The 19,660-nt window shown below is 44.7% G+C and overlaps 1 long non-coding RNA gene across 1 annotated transcript; it reads right to left on the bottom strand.

Moving 5' to 3' along the window:
• Positions 1–1,614: 1,614 nt before the first annotated feature.
• LOC308111394 lies at positions 1,615–3,981 on the bottom strand. The gene is made up of 3 exons (XR_013935442.1): positions 3,599–3,981; positions 3,286–3,429; positions 1,615–2,783 (listed from the first exon to the last, which is right to left on the bottom strand). It is a non-coding gene; the product is annotated as an uncharacterized lncRNA (long non-coding RNA).
• Between the last annotated feature and the right edge of the window lie 15,679 nt (positions 3,982–19,660).

Below are 19,660 nucleotides of genomic sequence, written 5' to 3'. Positions count from 1 at the left end.
TGCTTTCTTGTAATTCTATAAAATAAATCTTGATAAAAAGTGAAAAAGAGGAGATTTAGTAGAAGCACTCTCAGGTCTCTGTGTGTCTCACCTCATGTTTCCAATTAACCAATGAGCTTCTCCCTCTGAGCTCCCATCGTTATGGGTTCCACCTGTGCCTCCCTTTCCCAGGGTATTTAAAGCTCTCTCCCGCTGGTGCTTCTTGTTGTTTATGTTCCCCCTGCGTTCCCTTGACTTTATCTACAATAAACCTAATTTAATAGAACTCTGGGAGTCTATGCTTTGGTCCATCATCTCACACCCTGACAGAAACAGACCGAGTCAAAACAAAACCAAGACTTCGAAGTGCCAAAACCAAGTGAAGACCAAACCTGAAATCTTTGTCTTGAGACTAAGATTTTTCTCTAGTTCTACAAAACTGGTACAAATAGAAAATCTCAAGCCTTCGTCTTCAGAGCAAAAATTATAAAAATCTTGAAATTAATCTGTTGAATGGATGAAAGTTGTACCTGCATGTCATTATGAGAAGAGGCAATCAGCACGAGTGCAAGTTTAGTTTTTTATTGGAAAAAGAAGAAGAAACCTCAGCAGCTTTTCAATAAATTGGTTTGGAGAAGAATTTATTTATTCATCAGAACACAGATCGTTTTTCATCGATCTGCACTTCAACTCGTAGGGCTGCCTTGCCTCTGCTTTGGAACAAACAAATACTGTGACAGAACCTTTCTGCCTGCAGTAGTTTGGAGGCCGGGCCTCTTCCAAAAGAGCGATGCAGCAGAGCACCGGCGCACAAGGTCAGCCTCTCTCCTGTGGTTTCTTCTGCAATGGTATAGCCTGACTTCCTGCGAGAGATTACCATCGAGCTTCTCAGATTCTCGCTGATGCTTATCTCATGAGCCACAAACTCCAAGTCCCCGAACGTCTCTACGCCCCGGCCCCCCTGTGACAGCGCCGTCCGCCTGTCAACCCTGCAGCCCATCCCGAGTCCTCAGCCCCTCCCGGTGCCCTCGACCCTGGAACCTCACCAAGAAACAGGATCCACAGCCCAGGTCTGGGGGTGGGGGGGGGAATCATTACGATCGCCCGCACCCTTCATGCAATCACAAATGTCTAACTGAAGGTACCGACATTAAATTCGCAGCTCCTCAGGAAGGATGCATGTCATCACAAAGACAAACCACATGGCTAGAACCAAACAGGTGCAGAGCGGCAGAACAACCACAACATGACTGACTTTTCTTTCTTTAGAGAGCAAACACATAATCTTCAAGGACTGCTTCCACCTAAACATTGAATTTGCTGAATTAATTCCGTTTAAACTTTCCACAAGTGGGAGGAAAATCAAATCAATTAAATGGTCAGAAGATTCATAGAAAGGCTGAAGTCTACCGTCATTCTGGGAGATGTGAGGCGACCCTGAGGCACTGAGGCACCCGCGAGGCTTCAGAGTAAATGTCAGCATGCTGATATTCATCAGGAAAGTTTGTTTTGCAATCTTCATCTCCAAGAAACGCGTCGATAATGAAAAATTAGACACATTGATGACGAAACAAACAAACAAAGATCACAATTCTGCAGTTCAATTCTGTAAACAGACAAAAAGAGTCACACATTAACTGTCACGCCTACGACCCATTTATTCATTATATTTCCTAAAGCATGTGTATTAGGTACAAGGTCTGGACTCAAACTAGGGATTTCTCAATGTGAGGCAAAGCATCTCACCACTGCACCACGACACGGCAGAAATTTTGAACCAAAAAAAATAAATGACATAAATCCCCCAAAGAAATCACCAAAGAAAACAACACCTTCACACTGTCAGCCTCACTGGTTCTGGTACCGCTCCTCATCTCCATCAACCAACCACTGGACACTGCAGGTCACGTCTCAGGAGTACCAGGGATTGGCAGAGGGCGGTACACACCAAGTAGTAATACTGAGTTCAATGCCAGATGGCCTTATTTTAATAAATTCCAAATTGATTAGAGGACACCACCTGACTGAATGGCACAAAAACTACCGAAAAATAATTTTATTGACAAAAATGCATTGTCATTTATGGAATATTACATTATTGGCTGCAGTTATGATTCCCAGAGGGTTTCTTTTCCTGAAGCTTTTGAGAAAATGTTTTCACAATATTGCCTCAAATATTTATTGGCAAATGATCTTATTGCCTTTTGTACATTAAAATTGACCACATTTAAAAAAAATTTTAAACATCATTTGTCGTGAAAACACTTTCAGTGGCGGGTGGAGCCACAGTTCCTGTTCTCCTGCTTGCTCTCAGACTCCTAAGCCACCGTACCTGCTCCAGTGGAGCCGAACCTGACACTGTCATTTGTAATCCACAGTGCAGAGGAGAAGGATGACACAAAGATGAGACACTGTCACACAGCCTGATAGATATGATCTGAGAGAGGGAAAGGGCAGACAGGCCGATCTCTGATGAGCGTGTGATTCAGCCGTGTGAATAATTAAAGCTGCGAGCGGTGATAAGGATCTGTAGCTCGGATAATACTGGACGGATATCGGGGGGGGCCGGTGGTGCAGCGGAGGTGGAGGCTCAGGCCACATCAGTCAGTCCGCCGGTGCCCCCGGCAGCCATCAGGGCACCCAGATGAAGGTCAGGGGATGATGGATGGACCGAGAGCGGCTCTCCGCTGAAGTTATCGACAACACGAATGTCCTGTACATGAAATGTCATCCAGATACCTGATCTGATACCGTGTGTCCTGCTGGTGTGAACTTTGTGAAGAGGTGTGGTCCATCGGGTTGAGCTGGAGTTTGTGACAAGGAGAACAGGGGGGGGGGGGGGGGGGGGGGCGGCAACGGGATAGGACAAGGTCATTTCCTCCCAGAGATAGATGGCTTAGGTCCATATCAAAGACAAAATGATGGAAGTCCTCGACTTGGAGTTTGCGATGACAACACATCAGAAATCCCCCTCGACCAGCTCATGATGGGTGTAATAGTTAGAAGGGGGCCCCCGGGGACATTTGGTCCATTCCAAAGACAAACTGAAAAACCCTAAGATGCTGCATCGACATGTCAGGAGTCTCCCTAATGGGGCCCTTCTGGCTGCTGCTGCAAAAGAATTATGTTCAAATTTAATTTAGTTTGATAAATCACCTTAAGTTTATAAAGACAAGTGAGGCACAACTCAATAAGACCATGTGATACAAATACTTTATTCAGTTACAACTAATGAATTTGAAACATTGAAATATTTCATTATACTTCATTTATATGAATAGATACTTTTGGAATGCTTCAACCTACCAGAAGCCCACATAGGGGATATCCAGGATCGATCCAAGTACCGTGGAATCCCGCAGGGTGACGGAAACCACGAAGCAAGGAAGTCAACCACGGCCAAATACTTCCAGAGAGTGAAGCAAGTCCTGGAAAGGCTGGGATCATGAGCTGGACGTGGGAGACAGAAGAATCAGACATCGAAACGTGAACTCTCCTCACCAGACATGGAGGAAGGAAGTGAAAAGAGGGAGTCCAGGGACGAGTGCACATTAGACCACTTCCCAAGATGAACTATCCAAAGATCTAAGATGAGGATGAGGGGGAGCAGGTAACATACCAGCACCGATAGAGGAAGAAGCTGATGTCAACACCGACCAATGGAGGGGAAATGATGGAGGACATGGAGGCAGTAATTATGGCAGTACAACACTGAGCCCAGAGTCTCCCAGTAGATCCGATCCAAGCTGCAGGCTGCGTGAAGATGCTCCAGCATATAGTGGCAGGGTGAAAGACCCAAGTAGGATCAGTGCACATGGAGACACAACCAAGGAGGTGAGATAGAGTACAGAAACATCAGCAGGTGACGTTTATCAAGTCACACAACTTTGTCATCAATCTGCTATTAAACCGACTATATTTAGTTCTGAATAATTTTTAATCTGATTACCCTGCGAAGGGTTAAAATGTGCTTCCTCTGCGAACAGTCCCACTGACAGCTGTGGTTTTTTTTTAGTTTTTTTGTCTCCTCCTACTTCACTATCGTTCTTTCGTTTTGAAGCAGACGCCTCTCATGTTTGCTCACAGACACAAAGTCGGCCATCAGCGTAAACGATTTGAGGAGGAGGTCTTATCTTTCAGGGAAAAAACATCCGCCAAACAAAGCCCGACTGCTTACTCACGCTGTTTTATTCAAAGGTTTATAAAAGCTGAAATTCACATTATTCATCTTACTGGCGCTCTAAAAATAGAGAACGTGTGGACGTGACACCGAAACAAGCAGCTGCATGAGCCCAACCACAAAAAGAGCATCTTCCTCCTGCTCGCTGAGCTTCAGCGTGATTCTGCTGTCACCAGGCGCAGCTTGTTCAGGGGGTATATGGGAGCTCCACCCTGCTCTTTATGATTTAATTACCCCCCCCCCTCTGCTTGATATCGTCCTTGCTGGGTGTTGGGATAACAACTGACTGGACAGAATACACACACTGAATGTCAAGTAAAGCACCATTAAGGGGTCATTTGTTTCACGTCATTAATGAATGAAACTATGAACGTCTCATTTTCTGTGTTTTCTGAATCAAAGATAAGAGATTAGTTGTTGGAATCAAGGAGGTAAAGTGAAGTGGCTTTCACTACATTCTAAATTTGCTTTAAAACTCTTTTTTTAAAATCTTTTCTACGATCTTGGCTGGCAAAAGTATCAGTACCCTTTGAGCTTTTCTACATTGAAAGTATTGTTTTGGAGATATTATGTCCTTGACCGACACATCATGACAAATAAAAGACTGGAGAGTGTGTCTTATGAAAGTCTTCCTCCCCCCTGAGTCAATACTTTATAGAACCTCCTTTAGCGACAATCACAGCTCAATGAAAGTCTTTTGGTGTGTCTCTATCAGCTTCGCACATCTAGAAAGTCTTTTTTATTTATTTTTTTGCCAGTTCTTCTCTGGAAAATAGCTCAGTCAGATTGGATGAAGAGCGTCTGTGACCTCTGCCGGGGGAAATGGACGAGGTCAGAGGATGTTCTCTGTGGAGGAAAAACCCCTCTTAACATTTATCAGTCAATCTCAGTAACGAAAAGATTTCTCCCGGTTGGTTATTATATATTAATGGTATTTTCTACTTCTCTATTATGCAGTGTCTTTTAAGTTTCCCCACCTCTTTCCCCGCCGTGTGAAGCATCACAGATCACAGTACGTCTCACTCACACTCCGCTCCATTTACCCTGGCAGCAGCAGGGTGACGGCAGAACCTCCACCACGGCAAGAAACCCCATATTCAGGTCAACTCTCAGCCAGAGCCATTCCTTGATTATTCCTTATTTATCGCAGCCATTCTCCCCGCTGCGGGCTGAAGCCTCTGTAAGATGTGTGTCTGAGTGAGCGGGGCCCGGCTAATGAGCTGAGAGCGAGCCCGCTGATTGTTCGAGGGCTCGGAGCTTCGCTTCACCTCCCTCAGATGGCACATTTAAATCACCAGCAGGCCACAGCCGCGCTTTAGGAGCCATGCAAAGCAGCGATGCGAGCGAGCGGCGGTAATGTGGAGGCCCATCTCGTTCATGATGATTAAAACAAGTTCGCACACGCAACGTTTTTTTGTTGTTTTTTTTTTCTTTATGGATGTAATTCAAGATGTGACATTCAGGAGGTTCTTTGACAGAAACCTTTCTGCGGTGCAACGTGGACACAGAAGAAATCCGGGGGATGTTTCCAACGAGGGTTTGGAAGGGTGAGACCAGCGCACGAACGTTGGGGCGGAATGTTTATTTGTTTATTTATTTATTTATTTATTTGAATGCATGTCTTTTCCCAAAAACATATTCACCCGAATTGCATCTTCAGGAATGATTTATCATCATCCAAGGACCAGTCGATTACATTTTGGGACGTTAACGACTAATCGTTTCCGAATCAATCTCAAAAAACTGCAAAAAAAAAGTTCCCATACAAAGCAGATGAGAGAGGCACCTCATGGAGGATATAAAAGGAGATCAGTGTCTGTTGCCATGGAAACGCTCCCTGCTCAGTGTTTCACATAGTGATGTAGCTACCTGACTAGGTTTTATTCATCTATCATAGGTCTGCGCTCTACCGTTGTCTAACGTCGGTGACGTTGTACTTTTAAGAATCTAGAATCTAGAATCTAGAACAGTCTTTTATTGTCACTCAGAATCAATGTTAAAACACAGAGTGAGCAGCAGTGAAATGTTGTGAGAGCAACCTCCGTGACAGCGGAAAGAAAAAACACACACAGGTGGAAAAGTTCACATCTGATATCTGATACCTTTAAATATATGATTCTTGGAGCACTTCACCAGCAAAAACTCCAGAGGAAGCCAAACTGACAAGAGGAAAAGTGGCTAAATTCGACAAAACTTGACTTGAGTTGGTTCCTGTCTGGGACGGACATCAGCTCAGTTTATTGCTCTTTGTCATCCCCGAGGATTTTATCTCACTTGCTCCTGGTTCTTCTTGTGTTTCAGTGGCGTGAGATGACTGTTGAATTGAATTTGAATTTAAGTGAATGTTCCGGAAAGCAGAGCAGCAACATGAACTTTACCCACCGCTCATAATATAGTTTGTAAAGAGGCTGAAACTCCGGACCACAGGGAAGAGCCTTGAATTCTCTCTCTCTCTCTCTCTCTCTCTCTCTCTCTCTCTCTCTCTCTCTCTCTCTCTCTCTCTCTCTCTCTCTCTCTCTCTCTCTCTCTCTCTCTCTCTCTCTCTCTCTCTCTCTCTCTCGGCCCAGGAAGTTTTAAAATGAGCAACATTGGGACCCAGAATAATGGATGAGCAGCAGCAGCAGCAGCAGCACGGTCTAGTCTAATTACTCCAACCTCTCCACCACTGGATCCAGTCTCTTACGTTTGCAGCCGGCCACCTCGGGTCTGGTCACATGTGTGAGAGCCCGTCGGGAGAGCTGGCCTCCCTCCCTCCATCTGTCTCTGCGCTGCAGCAGGTTAGCGGACTAGCAGTTCAGGTCTTATACCTCCACCCGCCCCCCCCAGTCTCCAGCCTCCACTAAGCGTGGCTCTCCATCACCCCCTGGAACAATCCATCCACATTAACTTCAAGCACCAGGAGCCTATTTCATCCCCACTGCCTACAGTGTGTGAGTGTGACAGCCACTCCATTCATATATCCCACGGATCTCCACCTGTTATGCGGCGTGCGTGCGGTTAAAGTGGTTTAAAGGACACGGCGGGGCAGAGAATGTGAGTAGATTGAGTGTGCACTGGCTGTAATGGTTTGATCCGGGGCTGAGTGTGAAAACTCTCCGGCGTTTCTCCGCAGACCGTCCACAGCTGCAATCAGGCGACGGTATCTATCACCCCTTCAGGCTGATGATGTGATGTCCATTCCAATGAGTTGTGACATCATACACAGAGGTTGATGAAGTGGTTAAACAGCTAATTTATCCTCAAACTATAGCGTCTGTCCAAAGTATTGATACTGTATTGGTATTGGTCAGGTTTTACTTTCTCAGGCATCGAGATACAAAACAATTTTACATATTTTACTAACTGGTAAAGACTTCAATGTCCAGTTTACATGAGTAAAAGTTTTTTTAGAAAAGGTTTCATGATTACACAGCAACGTTCTGAAAACGATGTCCGTTTACATGGCAAAGGGTAGAAACACTGAAAACAATGTAGTTTCTATGTTGGGCCACTAGTTGGGGCTGTTTTTTGCTTTTCTCGTGAAACCACAAACACAACACAGAGAATAATACGCTATAAACATCAACAATAAAGTTTATTGTCATTTGCACAAGGGAAAATATATTTCTGTGGACAATAGAATTCTTCCTCTACTGTCCACACAGAATGCCAGCATTAAAATAGTAAATAAAATAGAATTAAATGTGCTGGGGAATAATCAATGGTGAACGTTCCCAGTGGAGACTTATAAGACCTGAATCGTCCTCGGACTTAAAGCCAGCTACTTCGTAATGCCTCCTCTGAAGAAACCTCGTATGAACGTTGTTTATTTGCAGCTTCCTTTTCCTGCAGATTGTGCTTGATCTGCTTCAGCCACATTTACCTCACAAGCATCACTTTCACAGGAGTGCAGCGGCAGAGTGAGCACGAAGCTGCATGTGATGATCCGAGCGGCGGTTTTACCTTGTGCAACTCGTGGCGCCGACTTTACCTTAAGAGTATCTATAAGGGGAAGTATTGCTCTCTATCCTCTGACCTCCAACCAGAACAGCAGAAAGTCGAACAAGAGATCTCCGGTCTCGATTCATTTACAAACGATCGTTCTAGTGGGTGGGGTGAGAGGACGTGACGTAGAGCGCAATGCATTCTGGGTAGTAAGCAAACAAAGCTAGCCGCGGGAATCAGAAGAAGCAGACGCAGAAAGAAAAAGTTGGAGGTGGAGTAGAGAGGAGGACGTAGTGGTGCTTATTGATATCTGGTCTGAATATCGCGGTTGTTTGTGGCTACCCATTACCCACGAGCTAACTGGCCTAGCCACCATGGGCTAAAGCGGCGGGACTTCCGCTTTCGGTCCGGACCAATCAATGAGCTGTGTTTCTTCTTCACTTCCTCTCTGGTCAGTGTTTGTTTCCGGCGACAGCGCCCCCTAACAGAAGCTGGTGTGAATGTCCAGGCGGTTTGATCGGGTCTCTAAAGCGAAGGAGAACACCACCCGAACCAAATGAAGGCTGAACATTTCTCGGCTCCCCCTGCCTCCAAAGTGAACCGAGTCCCCGACTATCCCAATGTGAAAGGAACTTAAAACAAAGTTTTCTCTCAACTCTGCATCAATGTTCTCCTTTAATATCATTCGTATCATATCATTTTATTTTGTTTTTGCGTACACGTCTGAATGTTAATGTTTCTTTCAGGAAAGTTGACAACGCAATCAAAAGGGATTCAAATGCGAACGTTCACCTGGACCCTTTATTTGAGTATTAAAGACGCAGTAGTTTAACTTGCTTGCACCGTAAGAGTAAGAATGTTGAGCAGTGTGAGTTGACATTAGCATGTGTGCGGGCCTCCATGTTTTTGTCTCCACGCCGTGCTAATTGAACCTTCCCACAGTGAAGCAGCGGCAGCAGCAGGGCGCCAGCTCGCCGTCTCATGTCTGTTTGAAGTCACCACACGGTGGTGCCAGTCGTCACGTCTCTTTCATTTCTCTTTGTTTACTCAGCGAATGCCTTCAGCAACATTTTATTATTAGATTTCAATGTGGAGTCGTCTGATTTAAATGTCATTGTGAATGAAAAACAGTGTCGGTAGACGAGGAGGAAAAAAAAAACAAAAAAAAAAACAACACTTTTCGGAGAAGAAAGTGAAGCACGACTGTGAGTGAAGTCACACTTCCATGTGTTTGGATTGTTGTCTGAGTTTGATGAGAAAACGGTGACGGCTGCAGGCGATTCACAATAACCGGAGTTTTATCACCAAACTTTGTAGAAATATATGAGTTGCTGTGGGATTTACAGTATGTGTGATACTGAGGTCGTCTTTGGTGAGCATCTGCAGCAAACACACACACACACACACACACACACACACACACACACACACACACACACACACACCCACACCCACACACACTGACCTGAAAGAAGACAAAGAGAGATTTTGTGAACTTTGAATCCGGTTTGGTATTTCAGGTCCGGTGCTTCCACATTGGAAAGGTTGGAGTTTTACAATTAGTTTGTTCACAAAAAAAAAAAACCTCTGTGGGTCAATTTAACGACGTGGAGCCGAGCACAGAAAAAAGCCGTCAGGCAGGCCTGACTTCATTATCAGGTCGCTGGCCACCGTTCTTAATTTAAACCAATTCCCAGGAACAGAATTCTTCTCTTTAAAGCCCAACAGATCCGTCTCAAAGGGGAGGTGATACATCAGATAGCTCACATGATATGTGGAAAAACTATTCTTAAAATAAAATAGACTGAATCATATTTTCTTAATGTTGTCCAATACAGTGTCTGTGTGATTCTGATCATAAACAGTATGAGAGATTAATTTCCAGTCCAGACGTGGAGCGGTGAATAACTCCTGCTCTGACCTGTGAATGCTTTGGGATGGTGGAAGAGCCGTCGGCGCCGCCACGCTCTTCACTTTATAGTCTTCAGTAACTTTAGAAAACATTGAGTGAAAAGGCCTTTATTGGTTTTATTTATAATGATTTCAACTTTTTTAATGGATTTTAAACGGATGACAAATAAAAGGTGAATGAAAAAGTGAAAGAAATGTGCATATATCATAAAACTATTTCTTCTTTTTCCCTTAATTCAACAGACTTCTATTACGTACCTAAAGTCAGCAGGCAGCACAACAGAATCTGAAAACTCTGTGTTGATAATTGCCTCTCTGGAAATGTAAATACTAAAGAAACGTAGCTGAAAACAAATTCACTCTCATTTGTATTTCACTTTTCAAGTTGAGTTAGTGGTGCCGGGGGTGGTCAGAGACCAAACTGTGTTTTTCCGCTGAGGTAAAGATGTTTACCGGAACCGATAATGAACCTCGCCGCTGTAGGAAATGTTTTTGGTTTGCTTGAGGAGCAACTTGACGTCGCTGTGATCGGGCGAGAGGTGATCAATAAGCAGTGAAATAAGGCTGGGATGTGAAAGTACAAACAGGGCTACAGGAGTGCTGCTGACCTTGACACCACAGAGAACGTGAAACACACAGCTTGTTTGTGCACCGAGGAGGAAGAGGAAGAGGAGGAAGACAGTAGTAATTCCATGGCGGTGTATATTTATCACCCGCTGTGTGGTTGATGGCGCAAACACGTGTTTTTCACCATTAAAGCTCACGAGCCAGAGTGGGAGGGAGTGTCCAGCCAGCATGCCTTCATTACTTGTTGTTAAAAAGGCAGTGAAAGCAGGTAAAACCACATGTTTGTTCATTTTCAGAGCTGAACGTAATGAGGATCCCTTTTCAGATATGACGTAAGCTATCGTTCCAAACCACGAGTGTAACAGGTCAGTTAAAGCGAGTTTCCATCTGAGGGAAGTCGCTTTAATTGAAGTCAGGCCCCGCCTATTTACCTTTGTCTCATTCCAGAAATCCACATTATTTATTGTTGTAATCAAAATCATTGACGGTCATACTGGAACAGAAATTACCAATTAAATAAGATTAAACACAATGCTTGTTTCCTATGTTTACCATAACCGAAAGCAAAGAACATCCAACAGGTTCAACCAGGTGATGCTGGAGGATGAAGCCCGACGACCTGCTGCTCACGAATGAAGAAAAACAAACGCAATCCGGTAAATATCCGACATGTGTAACCACAGTCGTGACGTTTATTTGAAAGTTTTTTTTGGCTGATGACAGGTAAGAACATTGTGTTTGGCTGAGGACAGGTACGGAGTGGAGCGAGACGAACTACGACATCAATGAAGGATGTCGAGAGAATAACTTCAGGGAGGAGAAGCAAAGGAGGAAAGAGGAGTGTGTTCTAAAAAGAAAATGACTCGTCTGGAAAACAGAAGATTAAGTTTGCCGTGTGTAAGAATGGTTAAATTAAACACATTTGTGTGTTTTTCTTTTTACACTTCCTGAGTGGAGTCCTTGGTGCAGTTTGGAGATTCTTAAGTTCCTGAATCTGAAGCGTAAACCTCTCCTGTGTGAATTCTTCATGAGTCTCCAAAGTCTTCCTCCCGGGACGGAAATGTGCAGCAACAGTGCAGCAATCACATAAAAAAAAAAAAAAAGAGAAGGAAACCATTGGCAGAGTCACAGTAGCTTCACATGACAAGTTGAGCAAGAGTTTTTAAAGCACAACTTTTCTGTTGGATTTAAAAAAAAAAAAACTTGTCCTACAGATTCTTTACAGCTTCGAGCAAGATGGTGAAATAATTTCATCAAACTGAGACAACGGTGGTTTTAATAAACCAGATTTCTGTTTGTATACCAGTGAAGACACTTAAAAGAAAAGTTTGTGAAGAAGATTTGATTTCCTCGTACAGCTGAAAGATGAGAACTAAATAAATAAAAAATAAATAAAACAGCATAGTGAAGCATGAGGACGAATGTCAAAATAAAACAGGAAGTCACATCAAGTAGTTTTCACCGTATGTATGCTGACGTTGCGTGTTTGGAGAGTATCATATACTATATATAGTATATGAATGTGTGAATCTTATGTATTAATTTATACAATAAACCAAATGTTTCCTGTTCACATTCCAAAATGTTTGAAAAGTAACTAAAACACTGAGAATCTACTTGAGATCAATTTGAAATTGAGAAGTGAAATGTTGTACGTTTACGCTGCTGTTACCCTGGTGGCGCTGTACCGGGGGCAAGAGGGGTAAAACCAAGCTGAGGCCTCACACATTCCAGAGGTCAGAGGTGAAATTCAGCCCGGAGCGATACCAGCAAACAGGACTGTGTGCAGTTTGACAGTAATACAGTATTTCTCCCCCGAACAGCAGCAGCTTGTAGCAGCGAAAAGAAAGGAGCCGAGCAGCTCTGCCTCCCCCCCACCTCCCTAATCCCTCCACTCTTTCTCCTTTCATCTCCTCCATCACCGGAATTACAAACGGGCGTCGAATGTTTTTCTGCTCACTTCTCTGAAAGCATTAACAATTGCACGGGGCTGCAAATGGCATCTCCAAGGTAGGGAGCGACCTTCATCCGTCTGCAGAGGGCACGCCAGTAAATCCATTTCTCCAGAGACGTGGCTCGCTGAATAACAAATCACGGGCGCAGACGTGGCTCTCGCTCTCCCGTTAGGAAACACACTGCTGGGAACCCTCTTTGGTCGGGCGAGTGACACCAGGTCTTTATTATGGAGAGAGAGAGAGAGAGAGAGGAGAGAGGACAAACAAGCAGAGTGAATAGACATCACATCAAGGAAACACCCCCGCCCCCCAAAAAAAAAAATGAAAATGAATATCAATAAAGTGTACAAGGTGCTCGACCTCTATTTGGAACAATTAATGTTTAGATAGTGTTCAGCATGTCTTTCAGGGACACGTCACCTTATGGGCAGAACAAGATGGCCGAAGAACTGAATCTTAGCTGATCCCCTGCAAATCGAGAGTTTGATTTATTTGTATGACAACTTAGCTTTGTTTTGAACTACATATATATATATATATATATATATATATATATATATATATAGATGTTTTTTTTAAGTATTAATGTTCTCTTCTTTGCCCCACACAAAAAAAAAATATTTTGAAATAAATAGCGTAACGTATTTTTTTTGACCAGCGCTACAAGCCCCGCCCCCTCGCCCTCCTCCTGCTCACTCGGGGCCAGGCGGTCTGCTGTGGACATACAGGAGAGCTCAGGTCGCTTTAATGTTGTTGTGGGGAGTTAAAGAGCTGCTAAATAAGTTACTTTACTAACCAGAGCTCAGACCCGGCGAGTGAAGGGCTCCTTATACCAAAGAGTTTTCCAAATATAAGACATAAACACTGAATTTGAGAAGAACATTGCTTAAAACTAGTGAAATTATCTGTTTATGCAGCGTATAAATTTTACTGGACTCTAGTTTGGACTCCACCTTGTTCTGGGTTGTTACTCCCGTGGACAATCTTTAATCTTTAATAAACAATTTATATATTTTTACATTTTTTATGGAGCTTGTGAGTTCGTGTTTCAACTGTAAAACCAAGGACTAAAAATAACAAGCCAAAAAAAACAGGTAAATTTATCAAGTAGAAAAATAAACACACACACATACAGTACGCACGCGTACTGTTCCCAGTGGATGGTTTCGTTAGATAAAAACAGCACCCACTAGTGGAAAACATTAAAACTACATTATTTTGAAGACGCAAAACAAAATTTGAAACGAAAATGCAAAAACGATGCATTTTCACATGAAATGTTGAGTCTCAATTTAACCTGAAACACGTTTTTTAAAACTGTGTGTGGCAACCGGAGTACCTGGAGAACCCCCACCGGGAGAACACGCAAAGAAAACACAGGAAGATATTATCTCATTCTGAATGAACACCAACCGCTACGCCACCAGAGCGGTTACTCTCCTTCAAAACACGAGGCTGATATCTTGATGGCATGTCGGCGGCGACTCAGCCGTGATTATTTAAAGTGGACTGATCGGCTCCATTTGATCTGGACTTGAACCGGGGGTCCACTGACAGGGAGACGAACTGCAGCCTGCAAAACAAACGAGGTCTTGTGGATCTATGAATCTGCACTTCGTGCTTCTCTCTGGTGTTCAAACGTCCACAGATGATGGCGACGACGCCTCATGGGAGGGGTGGGGTGGGGGGTGGGTGGGGGGGCGGGGGGGTCTGGGGGGGGGGGGGAGCGCAGTCTGCTGATATCTCACTGCTTCTGCACATATTTCTGTATCTCATTTCCGATGTTCTTTTCCCCCCTTCTCGAACGCAAAATATCAGCGACCCGTCAAAATCTGTTAGGGCTCGCATTTCATGAAACGTCTTATCTTACTCCGGGACCGATGTAACGTTATTTACACCGCGCAAACAAAATGGCTTCAGCACTGCCGGCGCCGATAAGAGCCTTTAGTCGCGCTCTGAGGTGACAGCAGCCAGATTACAAGTTGGTGATTTACCTTATTCATTCCCGTGACCTAGAAAAGAAGAGCGGCTTCGGTCGCGGCGGCTGTTCCGCCGCAGACAGATGTGATTTACTGTCGGTGGCGTTTTATTGAATCCTCCCTCGCCAAGTGTTCGAGCAACAACTGAACCTGCGATTCTCGGCGAGATTAGGATGCAGATTGAAGGAGGAACGATTCGCAAAACGTTCGCGGGAAGACATTTTTTGACCCACAGCGCCAGGGCGATCTGTGTGTGTGTGTGTGTGTGTGTGTGCGTGCGTGCGTGCGTGTGTGTGTGTGTGTGTGTGTGTGTGTGTGTCCCCACTGTGACCAGGACGTAACGAGTTGGGAAAAGAAGAAAATTCCCCCAGAGAATAAAAACCCTGAAAATCCTTGTTTCAAACAGATCTGATGAATTCTTAAAGTTCTGTTTCTACTAAGCATTCATGACAATGTCAAGGCCAGAAAACTGTGTGCATAGGTAGTATTCGGGGGAAAAAGTCCAAGTACACGTGCAGAAAAAAATCAAAATGGCATCCCGGAGGACGGACCGACCGCTCACTTTAAGGGCCGTGGACACGACAACAGAACCACATCATTTTAAAAGTTTTTTCATCAGTTTTGAAAACGATGTCTGTTTCCACGGAAACGGCAGAACCACTGAAAGTCATGCCAGGCCACGAGTCGATGTCGTGAATTGTTTGTGTAGTGAAACCACACACAGACGAGGAAGACTCCCACCGATGTCTGGTCTGAAGACACAGGAGAAGCAGAAGAAAGTTTTTGGGGAAGTTGAGGAATAAAGGCTTGGAGGAGTATTGATTTGAAGGCTGAGCGCACGAGGGACACGAAGGTGCAAAGAGCCTTCAGACTGCAGGCCGGATCACTCCCACTCCTCTTCCCATCTCACACCAAGATGTAGCGTGCTCTGGGTCTGGCGGGGGATGCCCACAGCTACAACCTGATAAGTGCATCACACACACACACACACACACACACACACACGGATAAGTGAGAGTGTGCCTCGTACCGGCTTATTAAATAAGTGGAGGTCCTACATGGTGAAATGGAGCGGTGAGGAGGAAGAGTTATGTGATCGGCCTCCTCTGCAGTGTTGGTGGACGGCCAGCATCACCGTAAGCAGTCAGTCAATAGGCCGAGTCAACAGTGTGTGAAATTAAGAGCCAAATAGAAGTAGACAGACATTAAGCCGCTCTCCCACTTCCCCTCAAACTCACAGACGCCAGACCACCGCTAATGCACACACGCACGTTCGTGGAAAAGGTGAAGTGTTCCTGATGGTCCAATCACATGAATATTTTGAACATCTTTCCTCCTCTCGCAGTGAGTGAGTGTGAATCTTTCCGTCTCATGTCTTGACAGTAGGGCGGCTTCCCAGACGGTCCTGGTACAGTGTGTTTTGCTGGTGACGTGCAGATCGACACAGAAACATCGACGCCTCCGATCCCGAGCTCGTCTGCTAAAATATCAATATTTACATTGTGGAGAAGATTAGCGCATCGTTCAGCTTCGCCGACTGGTAATAAGACGAGGTTTCCTCTGGAAAAGGGGCCACAGTCTGTGAGGTTTATGATACCACCATACGCAGTTATTTTTACTATATTAGAGCATCTTCTTGAATCTACTGTTGTTGGTTTGGAAGTCAAACTAATGAGGCGCATTTGAAAGTGGACGTGGTGTGGGTTGATCTCTATATATCAGACGGAGCGACTTCAATCGTTGCCGGGGCCATAAGACCAGAGGGCCACGATGATATGAATGAGCCTTCACTATTAAAGAAAAGCTCAGGTGTATTTAAAATGACTATATCTCATTAAACTGTGAAAACAATAATACATGTGCTTGTGTTGTGTGTGTGTGTGTGTGTCCTGTGGTGGACTGATGGTCCGTGCAGGACGGAACCTCCCTCTGTCATTACTGTCCCCACGAAACCTGAACTAACTGGCTGAAGTGATACAAGCGATGGACCGACAGAGACAGCGAGGAACAATGTGTACCATTAGAAAAAAAGAGAAGAATTCTGAATTCACCACAGCGGAGAGCGAGAACAAACGCACAGGAACATCAAAGCAATACACAATGATACGTTTAAAATTCAGTTGGCTAAAAAAAAAACCCCATCCTGCTCCAATAAAACTCGACATCTATTGTCAGATATCCGCTGGGAAGATGTTTAGAATATCTCCCCATCTATTTTCCTTCCCCTCGCAGCTCCTTGATATGTAAATACGCCTCTTGTTGTTGAGTCGGAAACAAAATCCTTTCTGCCGAGAGTCTCATTTTGTCAAAGCGGGGAGGAGTCACATTTCCATACCAAATGTCTGGCGAAGAATGAAACTAGTATTAAGGAAATTTTCGAACGGCGGCCTAATGATAAAAACAGGCAGTTGCCAAGGCGATATGCAAAACAGCCTCATTGACTCCAAGTTGAACTATGAGAAGCACCTTCAAAACGGAGGCTGGGGAGTTGGATGGAGTCCTGCTGAAGAGGATTACTTAGCTGTTTGTTTGACTCATTTTCATATCACTGCCGTTCAAACTGCACAATGTTGTCACGTAAAGGCTGATATATCACTACTATTATTATGTATTACGACGCAGACGCTTCACTACTGGAAGTTCTGCTTTCAGACTGTGCGTGGCCATATGCAGTTCACCACCACTACGCTAGGGGGCGATGAAGGCTCGGTCCCGAAACTGTATGAGACTCTGTTGTGTTTCCGGCCACATTCATCGTTACGAGTGAATCCGTCTCGTAGAACGACGTTCTACAGCCGTGGTGTGAATATAGCAGTGTTTACTAATAGTTTCATATTTCCCGTTTCCATGGAAACAGAATCGGAGCGACTTCAAAATGTTTTCAGTGAGTCTAAGCACGTGTAAAGGGACGCCCGAAATGTTTTCAATAAAAAATGTTTGAACTATGTCACTGCAGCAGTGCGTTGCCTCTTCGCCGTCCCTTCGCCGCAGAACCACGGTCACATGTGCCGTAAGGTGGTTCTCCTCCATGACGCGAACCGCATAACGCTTTAATAAAACCTGAAGTGTTTGTTGAAGTCACACTGTTTGAGATCTTTTCTGAAAGTTCACCGACGAGTGATTTCCACACTAAAAGAGAAAATCTTGTAAACAAGGCGAATGAGAGAGAATCCAGGGAAACGCAGCGCCGGTTGTGTCCTCTTCCTCCGGAGAAGCGACGGCTCGTCAAGTGTTTGTTTGTTCTTCTGAGCCCGCCGTCCGTCTGAAACAGCTGAAGATGAGCACAAGTGGCCGAGGCTCAGAGGAGACGAGGGTCTGCGGAGGCTCCTCAGATCGTTATTGACAGAAAGGGAACAAAGCTGATGGAATTTCATTGACCCTGTGGCAAACTGCAGCGTGTTACACAACCAGATCAATGTCCTCTCGCTCCCTCCTTCCTCCCCCCGCCTCCCTCTGGGGAACCATTAATGCTCAAACCTGTTCTTGTTGGGGAATGGCGAGGCGGCGGAGCTCCTGAGGAGCAGATGTACGCGTTCGGCGAGGCTCGTCGGGGATTGTTGGTTAGGGCGTTTGATCTTGCGCGATTGAAGGACGGCGAGGCGAGCTTTCAGCCGCCGTTGTATCTTTCCGCTCTGACTTCAGAGGAAACGTGAGGGAAAAAAAACAAAAAAAAAACTGCGATTCTGTGATCTGGAAGATCCTGCACAGATGCTTCATGTGCTTTTCTCGCTCCCGGAGACTTTTTATATTCACGCATGTGGATGCGCCGCCTTTATGTTCCGTGACCAGGGTCGGCGGCTGAGAAGATCTGATTGAATCCCTCTGGATGATTTGTGATTCTGTGCTTCATAAGGACGCGTGTGTCGGGTCAACGTCCCTGAACTACAACGGGAACACAAAGACGGTGTCACGGCTTCACGTCGGTCTGAAGCTGATGAGTCGCAATTCTGTTTGATCCGAGCGTTTTCCTGCGATCTGAAGGGACTGATGATAGAAACATGAACTGAAAACAATCGCCAATCCTGTCACAGTCGTTTAGAGGTGGAGAACGTACAGAATATACACTCGAGTGCTATACCACTGTAACAGGTCCAGTTCCATGAAAACAGGCTGGAGAGACTAAAAACTAAACTTTTTGAAAATGCTCCTGCTCAGTTCCAGTGTGGACGGCGGAAACGCTGACACTGCGTATTCGCACCGGGGCCGTAGTACATAGTTCTGCACACGCATGGGCAATGGTGGCTTCCAGAGTGTCATGACTCCCAGTCTATATTCTCTTTCATTTCAAATTAATGTTTGTTTTTGTTATTGTGAAACACTTTGAATTGTTGCTTCGAAATCTGCTGTCCAAGTAAATTTGCCTTTTTAGTGTCAGTTTGTGTCAATTTATCCCATTTTTGTGTCTGTTGTTGTTGTTGTTGTTGTTGTTTTTTAAGTGATTGAAGCGGTTTTCTGTTTTATAGAAAGTCTTTGTAGCTGCATGAAATAATCTGAGACTGATTTTCATGTCTTTGTTTCTGATGCAGGCCAGACTTTTATTGCATGTTGTCGTTTCTCTTCAAGCTGTTTTGAAGCATTGTGAGTCACGTTGTGTGCCTCCACATAGCTTTATATAGGTTCTCTGTTTTTGCTTCATGTTTGATTTGTCTGCTTTCATTTTTATTTATTTTTTTTCCTTTTTTGTGGGTTGGGTGTTTTGAATGTTTCTGTTGCATTGCGTCATTTTATGGTCATCTGCAGTAACACGGGTGTGTTTTTCTCCACAGGAAAAGAAGTTACAATGCAAAATTCCTGACGTGACCCGGGTCGCTCCAGATGTTGACCTCATCCTGGAGGAGACGCGTCGCGCTCGATCGATTTCATTATCATGGATATGTGATTTGTTTTCCATTGACCTGGAACAGGAATGTGGTCAGTAGCGGGACTCCACCACCAGGGGGAGCAGCACACACCTGCTTTTAATGATATGCAGCAGATCTGCTTTTAATCAAGACACACACACACACACACACACACACACACACACACACACACACACACACACACACACACACACACACACACACACGCACTGTTGCAACGTGATACTTGAGGGCTCTTGCAGGATTTGGATCACATGTTGCTCCCTCAGTAAACATTCGTAGTGTTTGTGGAAAGTAACTGTG

The sequence above is a fragment of the Lipophrys pholis genome, assembly GCF_963383615.2.
Source record: "Lipophrys pholis genome assembly, chromosome: 6".
NCBI classification, from domain to species: Eukaryota; Metazoa; Chordata; class Actinopteri; order Blenniiformes; family Blenniidae; genus Lipophrys; species Lipophrys pholis.
Note: the sequence above shows the minus strand (reverse complement) of the source record. Positions and strands in the feature narration are given on the sequence as shown.